Below are 20,478 nucleotides of genomic sequence, written 5' to 3'. Positions count from 1 at the left end.
GAGACACTTGAAGTTGTTGAGAGATTTAAGTACCTTGGCCTTGAGGTTCCATCCAATCACAAGTGGCATGAATGTGCTATGCATCGTTTGGAAGCGGGAAAGAGAGCATATTATGCATTTGAGAACATGTGTAATGCGGGAAACATCAAGTGTTGGGTTCTCAAGAAGTATCTTTTTGATGCATTGGTGACACCGGTTCTTCTTTATGGAGTTGAAGTGTGGGGCGGGAGCATCTCAAAGTCTACTTGGAAAGAGTTTGAGAATGTCCAAAAGCGTTTTCTTACAAACTTTCTCCAAGTTAAGACACAAACACCATATATGCTCCTACTTCTTGAGTCAGGATCTCTTCCAATAGAGGTTATGGGCATGGAAAGGGTTGTGGAGTACATGATAAAGATGCGTCAAAACCCCTCACATCGACTTCCTACAATTGCATGGGAAGCAAGCAAAAAAGTTCAAAAGACGCATAAAAGCAAGATCTTGAGCACGGGATGGATGCAAGACATAAAGAAGTGGTTTGGGAGATGGGATGCATTACACTTGCTACATGATGCTTCAATTGACTCTCAAATGAATGAAGCTTTTCTACAACGCCAATGTATTACGTCTTGGGAGAAATCCGGTGGGTCACGCTTCATACATTACACCACCTATATTGCCCCTAACTACAAAACCATGTTCTTCGCTGAGAGAGGAAACCATACTCACACTTACATGCTTGAGCCTATTCCCTTGTCCGCGATACGCACTATCACAGCAATTCGGCTTAGCTCCCATTTCCTTCGATGCGAGATAGGGCGTTGGGGCAATGGAGAAGACTCAAATCGATTGTGCACATTATGCTCACTGCAAGTTCGAGAGTCTGAGTACCACACACTACTAGAGTGCTCAGCTTTTGATCACATCCGAACTTGCTTCTCTCACATTTTCATCCATAACTTAGACCTACACACTTTCCTCTCCCATCCAAAGTGTGGGCTCTCTATTGCGACTCTCATCACTACAATTTTGGAGCATCGAGAGTCACTCATCAGCCATACACATACTACATCACATGTAACTTTGGTCCCATAGGTCATATTTGACCTCCGAGGACGATAATAAAATCTATCTATCTATCTATCTCTCTCTCTCTCTCTCTCTCTCTCTCTCTCTCTCTCTCTCTCTCTCTCTCTCTCTCTCTCTCTCTCTCTCTCTCTCTCTCATGCTCCATTTGCCAAACAAGGCCAAGCCCTCTCTCTCTGGTTCGATCTTCTACTGAGATCCTCTCTCTCCCAATCTCTCTCTCCCTCCTAGACTCAACACAGAGAGAAATTCTCTCTATCTCCTTGCTTGTTTGTGCTCAGGGCAAAGCCCCCCCCCCCCCCCCCCTCTCTCTCTCTCTCTCTCTCTCTCTCTCTCTCTCTCTCTCTCTCTCTCTCTCTCTCTCTCTCTCTCTCTCTCTCTCTCTCTCTCTCTCTCTCCTCGTTCAACGTAGGGCCAAGCCCTCGACTCTCTCTCTAAGGCAGCCCTTGAGGGAATATTATGCAAAGGGAGATTCTCTCTCTCCTTGTTGATTTTCAGCAGTGCTAAGCCCTCTTTTCAATTCTGCTTTGTAGAGGCAAGCCTCTCCTCTCTTTCAATCTCTCTCTCTTGATTCAATGCTACAAAGCAATACTCGGTCTCTCTCTCTCTCTCTCTCTCTCTCTCTCTCTCTCTCTCTCTCTCTCTCTCTCTCTCTCTCTCTTTCAACTCCTCGTTAGCTAGATCTTTAAGGTCTCTTGGGATAGTTTCTACTAAAACTCGCTTCTCTTCTTCTTCTTCTTCTTCTTCTTCTTCTTCTTCTCTCTCTCTCTCTCTCTCTCTTCTCTCTCTCTCTCTCTCTCTCTCTCTCTCTCTCTCTCTCTCTCTCTCTCTCTCTCTCTCTCTCTCTCTCTCTCTCTCTCTCTCTCTCTCTCTCTCTCTCTCTGCTTGATTCGGTCCGCCTTGGTTTTGAAGGTGTAGATTGCATGATTGGTGCGAGGTTAGTGTGTAAGAGAAGTGATTGTTGCCGGATCACACTGTACCATGGGGATTGCGGATTGGATGCGGGCAAATGACTCGTGATTGAGGTCTCCCTCCCCTTTCCAATCGCTTGGGAGCCCACCAATGTGAACATGAGGGCGATATTCTCTTGCCGTTTCCGTTCACGTAACGTGGATGCCACACGATCTTCGACCCTTCGAGAGATTACCTCTTGTACTTGAGTTTTGACCCCCTTTGTGACAGTCGTCTCTACTTCTTCTTTTGCCTTCTTGAATTTGATTTCTATCTACTTCAACTCCTCCTCCTTGCGATTCTCTATTGTGGCAAGCCGAGCTTTGAAAACTAAAAGCCTTTGTTTCAGCTCTTCGTTCTCCTTGCGGAGGCTTTCAACTTCGGTTTGGAGGCGGGTGATGTTGTCTACCTTGAGAGGTGTTGCTACGACTCCAACAAAACTGAGCTTACCTCGGGAGGAGGCCCGTGTAGCCATTAATGCTAAGGGTGAGTTGCTTGGGTTGGGGTAGCCTTTTGATAAAGGCCGACCTTCTCGGAACAGTCACCTGCTTGAAATGGAGATACCTTAGGTTGGAGTTAAGGCCGACCTTCTTGTGATTGAGGTCGTAAGGTAAGGGCAAGAATCACCTTCAGTGAAACCCTTAGGTCGGAGTTAAGGTAGTTCTACTGGTCGTAAGGTAAGAGGTAAAAAACATCACAGATTGGCGAGGGAGAAATCGGGCAGGGCATCACCGAGCAGGTTGACGAGGGAGAAGTCGGGCAGGGTCACAGGCGACCACACAAGACGAGGTCGTGCAGGAAGCCAAGACCAAGCCGCGCAGGGCCGATTCAAGCAGAGCAGGGGAGCAGAGCAGGGCAGTCTATCGAGGAGGTAAAGCCATTATTCAAGAGTTTCGAACTCCCAAACCGGCTCCCTCCTCACCCCCCTCTGCATAGATTTTATTCATCTTATTTTATCTCACCTTCTTTTTGGACCCTCAGTCCTTAACTGAGATGTATCCCAATATTCCCCCACGTTTGTAATGTCTTGTCTTTTGGTCCCATAGGTCACATTTGACCTTCATGGACAAGAATACAATCTCTCTCTCTCTCTCTCTCTCTCTCTCTCTCTCTCTCTCTCTCTCTCTCTCTCTCTCTCTCTCTCTCTCTCTCTCTCTCTCTCTCTCTCTCTCTCTCTCTCTCTCTCTCTCTCTCTCTCTCTCTCTCTCTCTCTCTCTCTCTCTCTCTCTCTCTCTCTCTCTCTCTCTCTCTCTCTCTCTCTCTCTCTCTCTCTCTCTCTCTCGGAGTACACACCACACGGACACAATGGAATACACAGATGCTCTCAATGCAGTAATGCTCACAAATGCAATTAAAAACTAATAACATGCTCTTTCTCAGCAGTCGGCAAAGAAGCAAAGAGACACCTCTCCCTCTCTTCTCTTCCACGAGCAGGCATCTCTCCAGTACACCCTTTCATTTTTTTTAGTTTAACCTTCTTCATCTTTAAAAAACTTGAACCATAGACCTTTGGACCTTAGCAACTACCAAAAGGTTAGCATAAATATAAATTGCAAGGATAATTTTCTGCAAAAATGCCTGGCACAGGTGGGATAATCAAATTGTTTGTGTCACGTTTGACCGCATCATCGACTTCAAATATCTCTAGCACTTCATGAACTACAAAATAACCCAAGCTTTCTTGTCCAAGGGTTAAGAGTATCAGTTTTTAATGTGCACAATGATCAAATGGATGTAAACAAGTGCAATAAGGCAGAATTGCAATTCATGTGCAGATAAAAATGCATGCAGTGGTGGAATGATGTGGGGATATAAACATAGCATTTTCTCCTGAAAATAATTTCAACAGCCGCAAAACCCAAGTGAAAACCCTCCATGCCGACTTTGAAACTCAAGAACCACGCTGCCTCTCAACTCTGCCAAGGCCTTGAATGACGCGTCCAAAGCTGGAAAAAAATCATCTGCCGCAACTGCTCCCCAAATCTAAACTTTCATATCTTGCTAATCCAAGATTTGATTGATGTGCCACAACTTCCTATGGCCTTCACATAATGATATCTTCCATACAAGTCCTGGAGAGGCTGAAAAAACTCCATATGGCACACCTACCAAGGCAACCCAACTGGCACATATCTAGCCCACGCTGATGAAACTTCAACCAAGCATACCTTGGTTGTTTGAACTCCAATTGCCAATCCAAAAAGACCAGCATGCATCATAAGATGAGCACTTCATGCCTATGCATTCACTTTAGCTCTAACTATCTATGTACTACTACCCAACCCGACAAAGTTTTGCAAACCACTTTAATCTTTGAGCCACCATAACTTTTACATCGTAGCTCTAATTGAGGAATCGTCTATACCAGTTTATAGACCACACTGAGGGCCACCTTCAGCACTCCAATTCTTGCACTTTTTTCACCTCAATCATCCACTTTGATAGGTATCATGGCAAGGAGTTTTGGCCCTGAAAACCACATAAAGCATACATAAGTGCTTCATCTTTCCTGCTCTTAATCTTTATAGTTGCTCAACCACTTTGGCATGCCCTTGAGAGCATACATACCTCAACGTTACACTCCTTGCAGCATCGACCAGCTTTAGCTGCACCATCCTTGCCCAACCCCCTTTTTGAACATTCATGTTCAGCCACAAAAAATCTCTACTAAGCAAACACTATGAGCAAACCAAAAAGAACTGCTATCATGTGTACAAAGTTGGGGATCCTAATTCCTGCCACCAATCCTCAAGTGGGTTGCCCAACCCCCTGCATAGTTGGATGGCTTGGATCAAAAACCTCGCTTTGAGTGCATCCATATGCATCAACCTCCACTAATATTGTACCCAACCACGTAGCCATGCATGCACACAATAAGCCCATAGCACTCTTACACCACTCTGAGCATCACTCTACCTCCATTTTGCTTCAAACTGATAACCAATGTGCACATCATCCTATTCCATATACACATTTGACCCTCCCTCTCAACCATGTAAAGTGGAGTCCCTCTCAAAATAATCTCGTATCTGGAAGATCACCCATTGCACCACTACACTCACAAGCATACCTTTCAACAATGATTCACGCACCTCCTTTGAAAGCTTGGATGTAATCCCAACCTAGGAATCTCCTTCACCCACCATGGAACATATCTGCTCCACCAAACATCCACCTTTGGCTCCATGCTTGCCCCCATATCTGTAACACCCAATATTATCAAACCCTTCCTCCTCAACTAGCCCATCAAGGTCAATCAGCACCTTCGCCTTGTCGACTTCACCAGCCTACTCTTCCATTTCATCCTCAGTCAAAGAAGAGAGAGACTCACTCCATAGTCAAGACTGCTCTATTTTTCAGAGCAAAAATCTGTACCTGTTGCACCACTGTAGCACATTCCTTTGTAACTTTCACAAGCATAGCCCACACCACATAGAACCTTCACCTAAATGTCCACCCTTGTATGCTTGGGCTTCTGTATTTGGCTTTTATCCTTTGTTATGCACCTCTTCTTGCTCTCCAAATACATCTTTCACATCTTTAGCCACATGCAAAGGATAAAATTCCTCATACCTTAGGTGGGATGAGTCCATTTCCCAGGTCATATCCGTATCCATGAGACTGTTATTGCTTGTTTCTATCTCCTCTTCCGTCTAAAGATCAGGGATTTCCTCTACCTTCACTACTTCAACCTCATCTACAAACCTCACTTTTTGATCTCTAGCACACATCAATGGAGCTTGACCAGTCATATCTGAACTTGTTCGTACATCTTCTACCCGATCTGGAACCACTTGCACTCCTTCCACATTTGGAACTTCCCTAATTAGCATCTTGGGTATAAAAACCACTCCATCCCTTTGTAGCCATAGAACCCTCGGTTCCTCTTGCATCGGCACATCTCTTTGCACCAACTTTGGGTTCACTTCCACCACATCGACCTACTTAGGCACCATTGGATTTGACAAACCCTGTTTATCTTGCCACTTCTTCAAAATCTTCTTCATCCGTCCTCTTGCGAAAGCCACCGCCTCATCATATGACATAGGTCTATCTATCTCCACCTTGTCTCAAACCTCCTCATGGAGGAAATCCATGAATTTGCTCAACTTAACACCAACATACTCGGCAGCAATTACCTTGACTAGCCATCCCAAAATGGCTTCAAACTCCCACTCAAATGCTTGAAATCACCTCCCAAGCTTTTGCTTTAACCCGTCCAGCTTTCACTTCACCTAGTCTAGCTATGCATCCACCAAAAAATTACTTCAAAAATCCACTTCTAAGGCTTCACAATCAATTATCTCTTCTTCACGCAAACCATCGTACCATCGTCTTGCTTTTCCACAAACCAAGAGTGGGAAAACTTGCATCACACCTTCATCTTTAGAAAAGCTACTCTCCCATAGAAACATACCATAATCTTGGATCTAGGTTTATGCATCTTCAACCCCAGTGAATATAGGAAAACTTGACCACATCCTCTCTAGTAGCACTTGCTCTTCAATAATTGCACCACTTCAACTTCAAACATGAGCAATTGGATGTTTCTCCATGGGGGCACTAGAAGATGGAGAAGGGGAATAGGGAAAACACATAGCACGCATAAAAATTTTCTCTATAGCCAAGGGTATTCACAGTACCCCTATCCTCTCAAAAATACCTTCAAAATATGCACTTTACATTACACAACTCAACACACATCCACTTGGCAAGACAATCATTCAACTCAATTCACCACAACACCTTATTCCCCCACTTCCAAAACACACTGAATCTCAATTTCACACTCTTTGCACCACATAATGGTCCGCTAATACACACATACCACCGACACCGACACACTCACAAAGAGCAAGAGAAAAGAGGGGGGAGGGGAAAAAACGACACCAAAAAGTGAGAGAATGGCTTGGTGTTGCTTAGTAGGATGTTTCTACAACCATCACAATGCTAAAATGGCAAGCTTCAACTAAAACAGCCCCTTGAGCTCCACGCTTGGCTCTCACAAACCTCCCCTGTGCAAAAAGGCCCAAAATTTATCACAAAAGGTTGTTTTATAAGAGCTATCGGTCCATTTTTAGCAACTGTTCGAGCTTCGAACACTCCTTCGCCTTCTTTTGGCAACTTCGCATGGGAATTATCTTCTCATTAGTTCATGTCGACTTCCCTCCTCTCTCTCTCTCTCTCTCTCTCTCTCTCTCTCTCTCTCTCTCTCTCTCTCTCTCTCTCTCTCTCTCTCTCTCTCTCTCTCTCTCTCTCTCTCTCTCTCTCTCTCTCTCTCTCTCTATGTGCTTGCAGGACAGGTCCCCCACCCTAGCGCTAGTGGGAGGCCTTTGCCCTCAATGAAAAATTTTGGACCCCCAAGGGCCATGTGAACTCGCTCCCTGCCAGATTTCCACATCATCACTACGTTGTCTGACCCATAGCATCGATCAGCATCTGCACCACGTTGACAATGAAAGACACCACCGGTGTCGCCTCACGCACGCCATCAATGCCAAAATCTGCCATCAATGCCCATGAGATCGGATGCCATACCTAGACGAGGGGGGAGCTCCCCTCTCTCCCTTTTTTTGACCTTCTAAGGCACGCGGCCCCGTATATATGCATCGGACTTCTTACTACCACACCCGCATGTGGGATTAACACTAGTTTAGTACCCTTACAGGACATAAAAGTGTCCCTTCAGGGTTTTGAAAAAAACAAATCCTTAACCATAGTAGATCCACTCATTTTGGAAAATTAGTTCAAGGACTACTACATATGGAAAAAAGGAGAAAGTTGTAAAATTTATCATCTCTTGGTCACAACAAGCCTCCAAAGTTGATGGACCAATCCATTTTTGACCAATCCATTTTTCCCCAAACAGCCATTTGTTACAATTGATTGTAAGTAAATGAGACTAGGGATTTTTGTAGGACACGAGATAAAATTCCCTAGTAACTTCAATGTGTTGTGATCAAAACTAATGGTTGCTTTTGCCTCAGCATTTCTTTTTTGGCAAAAAATTTCGGTACAAAAAAGTTGCATTTTTGTCATTCTACGGACCTATCATCAAAGTTTCTGTAGTCACGTTCAATACATATACTATATACATGTTTTCTTAGTTCCCTTTGGGCCTTTGGATTCATAAAGAGCCATGGAGCATGTCAAAAGAATATTGGATCTCTTACCAAGTGGAACCTTGAGGACAATGATGAAATGTTAAATACAACAAATATGAAAAAACTAGGTTTACCATTATGAGCTCTGGAATCCCATAGAAACTACTCAATATCTAGCCAAATTTGTATTTTATGATTAGATATGGTTACTACCTACAAAATAGACACAATTGGCCGAAGAGACTAGCAATATTGAGAAAGCTATACTTGCTACACTAGAATGTCTCGTATTCTTCTGCAATTGAAAAAATCAACCATCATCATATACTATGCTAAAGAGGGTATTAGGTGCCCAAAAACTCAAGCAAGATTATCTTTATGTTACACATGCCACTTACACAATCAAAATTGCATTTTGGATAACAAGAAAGCCACCAAAAAAATCATAAAAGTGCTATATTTGGCCAAAAACAGGATTAGACAATTCTTGTACTTTAACACTTAATTCTATCTCAAAGCATCGGAACATGTTTAGAACTATTAAGGCTAATCCCCTAGCAATCTAAACCTCACAAACAAGAATTCTAGGGTGGTATAGTTGCAAAACTTTGAAAAAAAAAAAAAAGGCAAAAATAGGACCCGTTTTTTAACACATTTAGGTTCACAAATGTTGTTCAAGAGTAAGGTTAATGGTGAGATCAATATTTCAAAAAAATGTCATGTTTTTTTCAGCTCGTAAGGCAACTTTGTGGATATATAGCACCTAGATATTCATTTTCAAACTCTTTTAATAATTTAAGAAAAACAGTTAATCAACGGGACATAAAATGTCCAAGGACATAAACGTGTCTTGTTACTAGTCTAGTGTTAAAGCGAGCCACGTGGCACTTCCATGGTGAGTCACCCTTCAAGCTCCCAAAAAAACATTCACAATTAATTAAAAAGAATCCCTTTGTTGGGCCTTTTGGATCCTCTCTAGTTCCCTACTCCACAAGCCCAGTCTCCAAGCCACAAAACCCAAGTGAAATCCCTCCATGCTAGCTTTGAAACTCTTAAACGATGCATCCAAAAGTGGCAAAAAAATCATCTGCCGTCACTTCACTACAATTGCTCCCCAACTTCAAACTTTCGTATCTTGTTGATCCAAGCTTTGATTGATGTGCTGCAACTTCCTATGGCCTTCACATACCTCATATCTTCCATACAAACCTTAGCGAGGATGAAAAAACTCTAGATGGCACACCTATCAAGGCAACCGATCTGGCACATAACTAGCCCTCAATGAAACCTCAACCAATCATATCTTGGTCTTTTGAACTCCGATTGCCAATCCAAAGACACCAAGAGGCAATGTAAGATGAGCACTTCAGGCCCCATCCACCTCTAATAGGCATCATTGAAAGGAATTATGGCCCTAAAAACCACATAAAGCGTACATAAACATTGCATCTTGCCATCTCTTGATCTACACAGCTTCTCAATCACTTTGGCATTCCCTTGAGAGCATACATACCCCGACATTGCACTCAGTGTAGCATCGACCAGCTTTGGCTACACCACCGCCATGGGGGACTTACTTCAAGAGAGCACATGAGCTCATGAGTACCATTCAATACAACAGAGAAGCCACCTTAACTACCGACATGGATGGGGCAAGAGTTTTGGTGAATAATATAGCAAAAACTATCATATAGGCACTACAGATACTTGTAGGGAGTCACAAATTTCTCACAAATACCACGAATGCCAACAATGGTAGAGCATTGGTATGGCTAAAGGGACAAGATTTCACCTACAGGAACTTGTTGTTTCCAAGACTGAGATGACTCTATGGCTCATATTTGAGGATTCTTAGATCCCCAAGCTACCAAGAAACACTTAGCTACTAAGACACATTGTAGTGGTCATGGCAATATGGCTCTCGGAGCACAGAGTGGTACGATGTGATTTCGATGTGTATCTACTTGAGCACATTATTGAAGTTCTGGATGAGGTACAAATAGAAGAGAAAGCCAAGAACAAGGAGAGAAGGTGGTATCCCACCTGGTACTCTAAGCCCACACAAAAGGTAAAGATAAGGTTGTTAAAGAGGGGGGGTTATAGTGTCGATAGTGCCGATAGTGTCAATAGCCTTAAGCATTTCAATAGATTTTTAGGGGGGGGTGAGTCAGGCTTTGCGTTCTAATGGGATTTCAAGCCCTAGAAAGCGAAAGCTAGTTTGTCTGAGCAAAGAGTCTAGTGAATGGAGGGTAGAAAGACAACTGGAACATCGAGTAAGGTAGACCAACCCGTCGTTCTGTAGGCGCACTGGGATCCCCAAGCAAGAATCTTCTACGTAAAAACGAGATGCATGAGAAGAACAACTTCATGGGACGCGAGTATATGAGAGGTAAGCAACCTATTGTGGTATAGGGTGCATGGTTTTCTCAACAGAGACTCCTCTTTTGGCCTTCTGTAGTACGGCTTTGTCTGGGAGGGAAGATAGACCGGGCTCCTTGAGCCCACCATATTGTGAAAAAGGGCAAGTTCTTGTAATATTGGGTGCCCCAATACCTTCCTCTAAAATCCAATGAGGTCAGTGGATGGGGATGTCTAGTGTGCCTCCTTAATGCTCAATGAGATGGAACCCATCTGACTAGTCAAGCTGGCCCCATTTAGGCCAAAGTAGAGGATACGTTTCAGGAGGGGCTTGGGGCACTCGTCTCCCCACTTGTCCATAACAAAGGACCAGAAGGACCTAGACTGGTAGGCCTCCCACGTATTGGGTGCCTTAGTCTAGCCCATGAGGCCATCATAGATGCCAGTGTGGCACGCCACCATGTCGATCTCCTCCAAGGTAAGCCGTTGGGGAGAACTATCTAGTCAATTACCCACCAAATGACCCTCTTAATGTTGCATCTTAGGTTGGCTAGGGTGGCTGCACCAAAGCCATTCTTTGGCACGAGTCGCGAGTTACTGGAAAGCTCTGCATATGAGGTGGCGAAGAGGTGTTGTACGGGGCATCTACGATTGAAATATGGGCTATCTTCGGGGCTAAATAAGCAAAAGAATAGGTAACATGTGATGGTTATAGCCTTGATCTCCTCATTGAGAAGATTAACGATCTCTTCGTATCGAGAGGGGGTGGCAGCCAAGGGGTGGCAGCCAACCTCGATAACGCAAAGCCCAACTGGCCCAGTAGAGGATAAGGCAAGCTGGCCAAGGTAGTACTAGGCAATAAGGGTGGCAGCCCATAACCTATTTGTGCAGGGCCCTTCTCCGCCTGGAAATAGAGCCCCCCCACCTGTTCCTTTAGGCCCTCCCTTACCTTGATGCGAGACACTGCCCACTGAAGCATATAGTCCTCCGTCCATACCTCCATCCTGGAATAGGCCTTCTCAAGCTCTGGATACTGCTTTAAGAACTCTAGGGTCCTCTCTACTTTGGGGGGGGTTATGAAGGAGTACGAGCGGAAGTGCGACGCGAGAGAGAGTGCGAGAAGAAGAGCACGACGATATGGTGAACTCACTCTACTGTAATGTGTAGAGCATAGTGAGTTCTTATTAGGTTTTAACAAAAGAATATGTGTACATACCTGGCGGCCCGCCCACTTACCTGGGCGACCACATTGGGCTTTATACCCCAACAACCTCCCACTTAAAGTCCAATGTGGTACTTTAAGTGTGAGAGAAGCTACTATACAAGCTAATATACAAGAGATGTAGAGAAGTGATGTACTACCCTACACCTAATTGCTTGCAAAAATGCGCAAAGCTCTCTAAGGGAAGTCCTTTTGTAAGTAGATCAACAGGATTTTCTGTGGTGTGAACTTTGAGAAGCTGAAGTTTCTTATCCTCGAGCATTTCCCTAATGAAATGATACTTCACATCCACATGCTTTGTCTTTGAGTGATAAACTGGATTGTGAGCCAATTGTATAGCACTTTGACTATCACAATATAACACAGGCATCTCTTCTTTGATTCCCAAATCTGTTACTAGTCGATTAAGCCAAATTGATTCTTTGCATGCCTCTGATGCTGCAACATATTCAGCCTCTGTAGTAGACTGAGTAACACAATCTTGTAATCTAGAACGCCATGATACTGCTCTACCAGCCAATGTAAAGACATACCCTAACGTAGACCTTCGGTTGTCTAAGTCACCTGCATAATCTGAGTCTGTAAAACCCTTTACACTTAGCTCCTGACTCCAATAGCATATACGCATACTCTTTGTAGCTTTCAGGTATCTCAATATTCCTTTCACTGCCTCCCAATGTTTCTTGCCTGGGTTTGACATGTATCGACTTACTACTCCCACTGCAAATGCAATGTCTGGGCGAGTAGCAATCATTGCATACATCAAACTACCCACTGCATACGCATATGGAATCTTATCCATTTCAGCCTGTTCTTCCTCAGACAGAGGACAATCTTGTTTGCTAAGTTTCACATATGGTGGCAATGGAACACTCAATGCCTTTCCCTTCTCCATATTGCAACGTTGCAAAACCTTGTGAATATACTCTGTTTGAGATAACCAAATCAACTTCTTTGATCTGTCTCTCTCAATGCGCATACCAAGTATATGACTTGCCTCACCCATGTCTTTCATGTCAAACGATTTTGCCATCTTTGACTTCAAAGCTGAAATTTCTTCCAAGTGCTTGCCAGCAATCAACATGTCATCCACATACAAAATAAGGATCAACCAACTACCATCCTTAGCCTTCTTTGTATATAGACAGTGATCGAACTCACTACGTTTGTAGCCTTGAGAAAGCATAAACTTGTGGAATTTATGGTACCATGCCCTCGGTGATTGTTTTAAGCCATAAAGACTCTTTAACAACTGGCATACCCAATCTTCCTTGCCTTTCTCAACAAACCCTTCTGGCTGCGGCATGTAAATTTCCACATCTAAATCACCATGCAAGAACGTTGTCTTGACATCCATTTGGTGCAACACCAAATCTAATATGGCAACCAATGCAAGAAAGCATCTCAATGTAGTCATTTTGACCACCGGAGAGAAGACTTCATCAAAGTCAATGCCTTGTTCTTGCTTAAAGCCCTTGGCAACAAGCCTTGCTTTGTACTTTGGCTAACTATCATGAGCGGTGATCTTATACCTGTAAACCCATTTACAGGGTAGAGCCTTTTTGCCCCGTGGTAATTTAACTAGCTTCCATGTCTGGTTTTTATGCAGAGATATCATCTCTGACTGCATGGCCAATTGCCAATTCCCGAAGTCCTTCATTTGCACTGCTTCCTTGTAACATGAAGGCTCATTGCAATCAGTCAACATGACATAGTTCATAGATGGAACAAACCTATCAGGAGGTCGCGTGACACGTCCAAATCTACGCACAATAGGTGGCTCAGGCTCAGCCACAACCTGTGGTTCCAATCTATCTTGTCCTTGCTCCTCTTGAGCCCTGACATTTTGTCTTGCATGTGCAGGTCCATCTTCTTGGAAGACAACTCTTTTAATCTCCTCAACATTCTCTGGTTTAGAATGATATTTGGCTTCATTAAAGTGAACATCATTGTTGCGGATAACCTTTCTGGATTCGGGATCCCAAAGTCTGTACCCCATCTCACCAGAATTACCATAGCCTAGAAAGATGCACTTTCTACTCTTTGGCTCAAGTTTGTTCCTAAATTCCTTTGCAACATGAGTATATGCCTCACAGCCAAAGACTCTGAGATGCTTGTATGAGGGCACCTTGCCTGACCATACCATCTCTGGCACTGAATCCTTCTGCAAAACCTTGCTAGGAGATCTATTTACAAGATGAACAGCTATTGATACAACTTCAGCCCAAAACCCATTTGGCAGCTGTGCATTAGACAACATACTTCTGACCTTCTCTTGTATGGTCCTATTCATCCTCTCAGCAACACCATTTTGAGGAGGATTGTAAGGAGCAGTAAGTTCACATTTTATACCTTTTGACTCACAAAAGTCCTGAAAGGCCTTTGAAACATACTCTCCACCATTGTCAGTGCGTAAGCATTTAAGGTTCTTGCCACTCTGATTCTCCACAAGTGTCACAAACGTTTTGAAAACACTAAACGCTTCATCTTTGTGCTTGAGAAAGTAAACCCATAGTTTCCTCGAGTAATCATCTATAAATGTCATAAAGTAAGAAGCTCCCCCTAGAGATAGGTTAGGCATAGGTCCACACAAATCACTATGAACAAGTGCCAACTGTGTATCTCTTCTACTGCTTCTATGCTTATGTGGCTGCTGTGTTTGCTTACCATACAGACAATGTTCACAGAATTCAAAATCATTAAATGAAAAGCCAGGCAAATAACCAGAACGAGACAAGATTTCCATTCCCTTCTTGGACATATGTCCTAACCGGCTATGCCACAAAGAAACGTTCGGCTGCTCGGTTACATTGATTACATTTTTAGAGACATTTGATACATAAATCATGTAAAGTCCTCCAGACTTTACTCCATGTGCTACTGTCATAGAACCCTTGGATATCTTCCACATGTTCTGTCCAAAAGTGGTGACGTAGCCAGCATCATCAAGTAAACCTGTGCTGATCAAGCTCTTTGTAATTGCGGGAACATGTCTCACATTCTTCAGCGGGAAAGAAGAGCCATTCTGAAACTTCAATTGAACATCTCCAACACCTAAGATCTCACATGTCTGCCCATTGCCTAGCCGAACATGATCTTTAGTGGTCACATAAGAGGTAAACCACTCCTTGTTTGGAGACACATGAAGTGATGCCCCTGAGTCTATAATCCAGTCACTCAGTGCATTTCCATCAGATGTTGTAAGAAGAGCTGAGTCCATTATATTCTTCAAGAAGTAGATGTCTCCTGACACTAGACTGTCATCCTCTGCAACAGTGTTTGTCACATTTATTTCTTGAATCTTCACTGAGGACTTGTTCTTCTCACCATGGTCTTCAGCTTTCTCTTTGCCTTTTTCTGCTTTCCATTCTCTGCAGTCTCTTTTCATGTGACCCTTCTTGCCACAATGGTAGCATTCTATGTCACTCTTGCCTTTAGCACTGCGGGACTTGCTACGAGACTGATTCCTCTTTCCACCTTTGTACTTTTCTTTGGTCCTTCCCCTGACAACTAAGGCTGTTCCTTTGCCTTTGTCCATTGTCTTTCTATTGGTTTCTTCAGTAAGCAGACTTCCTTCTACACCTGCTATGTTCAAACCATCTAGAGGTGCAGAATTACTCAAAGCTGTGCGAAAAGTGTCCCAACTTTCCGGCAATGTGATCAACAGGAACATAGCTCTAACAGGTTCATCAAACTTGACACCTTGAGCTGAAAACTGACTGTAGATTGTGTTGAATTCATTCAGATGATTGGACATAGGTGTCGCTTCTTTCATCTTCAAGTCAACAAGCTTCTTAAGCCAGTATACCTGTGAAGCTGCACTCTGCTTCTCATAAAGATCACTCAGCTTTAACCATGCTTGATAAGCCGACATCTCGTCTGCTACATTGAAGTAAACGCTTTCTGCCAAAGTCAGCATAATGGTAGAAAGTGCGAATTCATCCATTTCGCTCCATTCATCTTCGTCCATATCTTCTGGTTTTATCCCCTTGAGCTTTATAGGTTTTATCTGCTTTTTTTGTACCAACACGTGCCAAATCTGCTTCTTCCACAATGGGAAATTGGTTCCATCCAGCTTCTTGATATTGTAAAGAGCAGTGTCCTGTGATCCAGCCATAGCTACGCTTCACAGTGGTTTACTTTCCTAGGAAAAATTCGGCAGAGTTTCCCCTTGTAAACTGACCTCTGAACCAATATCAACCTGTCAAATGAACCAAGAAAGCTTCAGATTCTCCATAAATTTTGGCAGAGTCTCCTTTGTAAAATGGCTCTGGTGTACTCAAAAACAGAACAAAAAACAGCTCAAAAAACACTGTCTCTCTGACACTGTAAGCTGCGGGTAAACCTGTCCTGCACCTGTACTGTCTCTCACTGTTCTGTCACTGTTCTATAAGCATAGACTGTGACAATGCCTCAACGGCAGTAAAGCAAAGATGCAATCCCAACTGTCTAACTCACATTCAATACATCCTAGCTGCCTATCTAAGGGTGCTCGAGGGATCGCTCCAAGACCTGTATCACCGAAAGGATCTCAACATTCGAGAATCCCCCAGCTCAATAAAACCTCACTCGACCCTCAACAAAGGCTGCAGTAAATCTGACAGTACATAGACTTCCCACAAAGTCATACATCCACAAATTTCCCACTATATGTTGTAACCGCTGCGGCGGTTGTTTGCTGCGTGACTCACAGCCAACAAACCCTCAACAAACATACATCATCTCTGACAATACATCCCATGTGGAAGTACCTGCAATGTCAGGATGAAATCTGGAATATCAAGCAGCAAACACAAGCTACCTGATGAACTAGTGGATGTCGCCTACAGTCTGTGTGTAGATGTGCCCGTGTCGTATGTGACACGCCTCCAAGAACTGTGAGCCGTCCTTCGATGTGTAGACAGCCACAAATCAACACTCTGGGAGTGTCGATATCCTCAGCACCTGCAGTCGTAGGCCGAAAACCCCAAATTTGCAGAGTCGGATCTGCACCCGCCGAGACCACGTAGTCGAAAATGGCCTGTGCAGACCTTTGTCGAAGCCGAACGGTGGCCGAGATGACCTCAGGATTTGGGGCCGTGTCTTCGCCTGTCGAATTTCACTCCAATCTGAGCTGGTGACTCTAGCCTCCTACAGTGCTGCCCCGAGCCTCGATCTGAGCTCTGATACCATTTGAAGGAGTACGAGCGGAACTGCGACGCGAGAGAGAGTGAGAGAAGAAGAGCACGACGATATGGTGAACTCGCTCTACTGTAATTTGTAGAGCATAGTGAGTTCTTATTAGGTTTTAACACAAGAATATGTGTATATACCTGGCGGCCCGCCCACTTACCTAGGCGACCACATTGGGCTTTATACCCCAACAGGTTAGTTGATCCAGAGGCTCACCCTCATTCACTCCCATGGCCGGTTCTTCTTCCAGGATCACCCCCCCTGCGTTGGATAGAAGGCACCCTCCCATTTCGGGCTCATCATCCTTTCCCTCCACGTATTCCCTGTTGGATAAAATATTGACACTATCAACACCGTCCACACCTTCAACGTGATTGACTGTCTCGTAGCCTCCTTGTTCTCATCCTTCCTTGTCCTCCTTAAACCCAGGCCAAGGATCGATTTTCATCGGGTACCGCATCGAACCAATTATTTTTTTCTTCCTTATGGGTTCCCCATAACCAAGCCTTAGCCCTTGCACTACTCTCGCTGTAGATCTCCTCCTAATAACAACGTCGTGATATCCCTGTGACTTCATAATGTCATCTAATGCATCCCCAAATTGGTTAGATGGGATCAGTTCTATCCCATTCGCATCCACATAGAGGATATAATCCTCGTAGAGAGACCCGGGGATTGGCACCTTCTTTGCTCCTAGTGGGATTTCGGCCCCCGGGTATACCTCATTTTTTTTTTACCCACTCTATCAGCCCTGAGCACTCCGCCCCACCTTCGATTAACTCCTCAAGGGCTTCTACACTATGACCTATCCGAGTCTTGTCGTACGGCATTCCCAAGGCCCAGGTACCTAGCCTGTTGGTGCCCCCCTTGAGCATTTCAATAAGAAAGGGATTGCAGCGTGTCACCGTTCTGGGTGTCTGTATAAAGAGGAAGTGTCTCCTCCCCCTGCTAGATCGATCCACATTGGGCCACCTCCAGTTGGCCGTAAATAAGGAGTGGGCGTCGGGCTTAACCGACATAGCGGGCCTCCCTTTAGCCTCTACTATTACCCTCTCGTTGGAGAGAAATTTTTTTTAATATGCTGGCGGCCACATTACTCGGCTGTCAAGTAACATGTGGGAACAGCAACAAGTTCTTTCCTTCTACAAGTGTCAGCTCAAATCGATTGGCTATCCGGCTCACGTCTAGGCTCTCGCACCTTTCACCTAGGATGTACTTTAAGAGCTCTATTAGGGTCAACTTCCTGTGGCCCCGGGCCCCCACAGAAAGAGACTGGACTGCTTCCGGGTATCTAATGTAAAGACTAGCCTCAGGAAGGCTCTCAACAAGTTTAGCTTTAGGATGTCTCCATCCATTAGGGTAAGGAGGAAGCTTTTCTGAATAGGGGTCATTCGTGTACACAGATCCAGCTCAATACCCGCATATCTTGTGCAGACGCACAAGGGGCTGGGCGGGTGTAACAACATCCCTGATTCATGAGGGACGAGGACTCCGTTGAGAAAGTGAATTCATGCATCAACTATCCTAGCCCGCTTAAGGAGCCAGCACAGGTGCTCCTCTACTGATTTAAGAAGATGTTGGGAGCTCATTCTCTTCCTTTGAGGTCGTGTGAACACGGCCCCCATCCCCTTCATCTCCTCCTCTATCTTATTGAGCATCTCAAATCCCATCCGGGCGGGCTATTCCACCTTTGATTTTTATACTCATACCACTGCTCGTCTGGAAGCAGGTAAGCGCAGTTGTCCTTAAACCGATCGGCCAGTAACGCCCCTATGTGGGCGTCCAGCTCAAGGTCCAACTCGGCCATTCCTCTTATCTCTTCACCCACCTGTTCTTCTACTCGGTTTTCAAGGATCCTTAATAGGTTGAGCTCCTTTTCCTTTTCAAAAGGGGGGTCCTAGATATAGCAAGCTTGAAAGAGGAGGGTCTCCTTTTGCATGCCCCGGTTACCCATCACCTGCCCGTAAAGAGTGTTCCACCGGGTACCCTTAATAATAGGCGCTCTAACCTCAGCTATGCAGCCCTCTTAGGCGGGCCAGAGAGCACACTGTAACAGCTCAACCCGGCCAGGGGGGTTCTCTTATATACCTCACGGCCCTCTCCCAAGATGGTTATTCTCCCACTGGAAAAATACTCCACACGGGCGCCTGTTGCACACAAACCGCCCTTTATAGGTTTCTCCGAGAGCGGAATCCCTCGCCCCCAAAGATGAAGGCCACCTGAGGGAGTCCTTTCTTGTATAAAGGGACTGTCATCCCCAAGGTAGTTTCTAATTGCGCACGCAACAAAGGGGTCATCCACATCTATAAGGTCGATTCTGTGAGGGAGCGAACCCACCTCCAACCCTATAGATCCTCTGGGATGTGGAGCCCTTATTGCACAGTATCCCACTAAATCTTCTCTAAGAACCCTCCATTCTTTATCTGATGGGAGACGTTTTTTTACCTTCTAGAAAAACAGGTGGCACCCACAGTTCAAAAGGGCACTGATCAACTCAAACTCTAAAAAATATGGGGGGATCAAAGTGCCAATGGGCTCCCCTCTGTTCTATCAACCATTAGTTACCTCCCTCCACCCATTTTGTGCCCGGTTAATGAAATCCCATGCAATAGGCGGCTAAGAAATGGATGGGCACGATCTTCCCGTGCCGCTTAGGATCCCGTTGCCGTGCCCTCCTTTCTATCTCTGGTATTTTTACATATCGTAAGATCGTGACCTCTTGGTCCCCCTCAATGCTACTTGTGATCGAAAAGATCATTGGGGTGACGAAGGACCTCTCAAGGATCTGGGCCTGTTGGATTATTTCGAGCGCTTTGAGGTTAGGGCGGTCAAACTGGTCATAGGCCTCAGCTACACCTCGAAGGCAAAACGTCTTTGTAGCTTTAGACCCCTGGTTAGGAATAAGGCTAACCTGAAACATCTTTTTGATATTCTGAGGCCCCTCAAACTTACCGTACTTGCCCACCAAAGTTCTTAGTGATTGCTCAGTGGGCCGCTCCTTACCCTTTTGACAATCCCGTTCTCTCCTAAATTGCCCTTTAGTTATATAGATTGAGGGCCCATGAGGCGTTCCATCATCTCAAAAGCGGAGATGAAGAGTAGCAAAAAGTACTAGTCCTACATGAACACCAACTGATGCTTACTAGAGTGGAGTATCAGGCACCCACTCAATTAGATCTTGTCCAAAATACCAAGCACCATGCTAAAGCAATGAAAGAATTGGACACCAACACTACCAAAAAAAGTCACTCGAGGATCCATAAAGCAATGAAAGAATTGGACACCAACCCTACCAAAAAAATCACTCGAGGATCCATCTCTCAAGCTCTTGCAGATGATGACAAAGAGCTAACCACTAGCACCCACTCAATTATATCTCATTCAAAATACCAAGCACCATGCTAAAGGACTAAAAGAATTGGACACCACCCCTACCAAAAAGATAATTCAAGGATCCATCTCTCAAGCTCTTGCTAATGATGACAAAGAGCTAACCTTTTGAGGAAGAATCAAATGAAGGGCCTCAAAGTGGAACCCCATCAAAACTCCTAGAGAGCTAAGGCCACAAGTCAAAGGATGAAGAAAAGTTACATGAGGTACAAGACA

The 20,478-nt window shown here is 44.6% G+C and overlaps 1 pseudogene; it reads right to left on the bottom strand.

Annotated features, from left to right (window-relative positions):
- Positions 1–5,669: 5,669 nt before the first annotated feature.
- On the bottom strand, positions 5,670–17,891 carry LOC147456820 (uncharacterized; annotated as a pseudogene).
- Between the last annotated feature and the right edge of the window lie 2,587 nt (positions 17,892–20,478).

The sequence above is a fragment of the Adiantum capillus-veneris genome, chromosome 5, assembly GCF_014529385.1.
Source record: "Adiantum capillus-veneris isolate H3 chromosome 5, ASM1452938v2, whole genome shotgun sequence".
NCBI lineage: Eukaryota > Viridiplantae > Streptophyta > Polypodiopsida > Polypodiales > Pteridaceae > Adiantum > Adiantum capillus-veneris.
This window is presented reverse-complemented; position numbering and strand designations above follow the sequence as displayed.